We start from the raw sequence: 2,489 nt of genomic DNA, 5'->3' as shown, positions 1-2,489 counted from the left end.
TCGGGACGCACGCCTGAGCTGAGTGAATTTGAGGAAATGCACCCTTTGAGGCCAGGGCCAGCACCTCCAGGCGAGCTGAGCAGCTGTCAGCTGTCCATGTGAGCAGTGTGTCACCAAAGCTTCCTGGGGTGTCTCCAGACCTGTGGTCGTGGGCCTGGGACCTGCACCCTCTCTGCCCCCTCTGTCCACCTCCAGCTGTCCCAGCACAGAGCCATGCCAGCCCTCGGAAATGGAAACCTCTCGGCAGAGCCCGCCTGGGAGTTTGTGCTGGAGGGCTTCCGGGGCGGAGTAGAGACCCAGGCCCTGCTCTTCACGGTCTTCCTGGCCCTGTACCTGGTGACCGTCCTGGGCAACCTCACCATGATCGTGGTCATCACCCTGGATGCCCGCCTGCACTCCCCATGTACTTCTTCCTCAAGAACCTGTCCTTCCTCGACCTCTGCTACTCCTCCGTCATCACCCCCAATGCCCTCTCCAACTTCTTCTCCTCCTCCAAGCTCATCAGCTTTGCCGGCTGTGCCACGCAGCTCTTCTTTTTCTCACTGCTGGCAACTACAGAGGGATTTCTCTTGGCCGTGATGGCCTATGACCGCTTTGTGGCCATCTGCAGCCCCCTGCAATACCCTGTGGTCATGGGCCCTGAGACCTGTGCCCGCCTGGTGCTGAGCACCTACTGCGGGGGCTGCCTCAACTCCATTGTGCAGACCAGCCTCACCTTCCGACTGCCCTTCTGCAGGTCCAACCGCATCGACCACTTCTTCTGCGATGTGCCACCCCTGCTCCAGCTGGCCTGCGCCAACACGGCGCTCAACGAGCTGCTTCTGTTCGGCCTGTGCGGGTTCATCATTGTGAGCACGACCTTAGCTGTCCTGGTCTCCTATGGCTACATCGTGGGGACCATCCTCAGGATGCGCTCGGGGTCGGGAAGGCACAAGGTCTTCTCCACCTTTGGCTCCCACATGACAGTTGTGTCCCTCTTCTACGGGACCGTGTTTGTCATGTACGCCCAGCCAGGAGGTGTAGCATCAATGGAGCAGGGCAAGGTGGTTTCCATCTTCTACTCCCTGGTCATCCCCATGCTCAACCCGCTCATCTACAGTCTGCGGAACCAGGACGTGAAGGACGCCCTGCGGAGGCTGGGACAGAGACACACTGCCTGAGGGAGGAGGCTGGGACAGAGACAAAGCCTGAGTTAGGAGGCTGGGACAGAATCGCAGATGAATGGGAAGTGTAGCTGGTAATAGATAGTGTTTGTCCTTGGGGAGGAGGGAAGAGCTCAGCGGAGATCTTGCCTGTCTATCATTAAGACAGTTAATGTGTGCCTTGAGCCTTTATTCATGGCTTGTTTTCTTGGCACTTACTTCTTTGACTGCTTGGCACCCTGGATTTTTTTTCTTTCTCTCCTGGATTTCTGATTTTCATTTCTTTACCCACCCACTCATCCATCCACCTATCATTTCAATTGTTTTTGAAATCGTATCATGGGCATATACTTACTGGATGTGAATAGGGCACATTCTTTGGTACTAGATACCACATTGTGCCAAGGGAAGAAGAGCTATTGGCACAGCCAGCAAAGCTGACGGCCTTGGAGGAGGAGAAGTAGGGGAGGGTATGGGGGTTGATGACGGAAGAGTAGCAGAGGTCAAGGAAGGACCGGTTGCTGAGGAAGAGTGCGTGGGGGAGTGCAGGCGGGCATCCAGGGTGAGGGCCCTGATCAAAGGAGCAATCCCACATCCCAGCAGAGGATTACGGAGGGCATGGATCCAGTGCTCAAGGTGGGCAGGGACCCAGGAGAAGGCCATGCATTCAACCTTCTCCCTGCCTTCTCCTTTTCCTTCATCATGGAGTCTAATGTCACTGTGGCTCCAATGATGTTAGAAAGTGATTATAGACTTCAGGGTGGCCCGTCCTTACAGTGGTGGTGGGCCCTGGAGATTGCCGAAGAGCAGCTATGCACGTGCTGCTGCCTGAGGTGGCTACCTGTGCAGCTGGGCCCTGTCTCCCGCTGTCCTTCGTGCTGACCTCCTCCTGGGGGCAGCACAGCACACTGCTGGCTGCCTTCTGGCCCTCCAGGGACATCGCCTCAGCTCCACTGAGGCGACCGGGTGATGCAACGGGACTTCTGTGGATCCACAGATCAAGGACTTTTCAAAGCCAGCCTGGGTGCTCAGGGTCGTGGGAACAGTGCTTTGCCCCCACGGATACCGCCGAGCTGCCACCAAGCACACGGTGGGCCAGGGGTAACACACATTCTTAGTGGTGGGTACAGTTCTGTCCACCTCAACCACCGGTGATGGGAGGCAGCCTCAACCCACAGCTCAGAACAGAGCCCCCACTAGACCTATCCATATGCTACCCTCCCATACCCTGGCCTCAGCCCTTGGATTCTTTGATTTGCCCTCCTTTCACTGCTGGTACCCATGAGCCAGCTGGGCTAGGCCTATCATTTGGGATGTGGAATGTTCTATGTCTCTGCCATGGTCAGT

At 56.8% G+C, this 2,489-nt stretch overlaps 1 pseudogene; it reads left to right on the top strand.

The window, feature by feature from the left end:
- The first annotated feature begins 213 nt into the window (after positions 1-213).
- LOC125350091 lies at positions 214-1,160 on the top strand (annotated as a pseudogene).
- The last annotated feature ends 1,329 nt before the right edge of the window (positions 1,161-2,489 follow it).

This window comes from Perognathus longimembris, chromosome 4, assembly GCF_023159225.1.
Source record: "Perognathus longimembris pacificus isolate PPM17 chromosome 4, ASM2315922v1, whole genome shotgun sequence".
NCBI classification, from domain to species: domain Eukaryota; kingdom Metazoa; phylum Chordata; class Mammalia; order Rodentia; family Heteromyidae; genus Perognathus; species Perognathus longimembris.
Note: the sequence above shows the minus strand (reverse complement) of the source record. Positions and strands in the feature narration are given on the sequence as shown.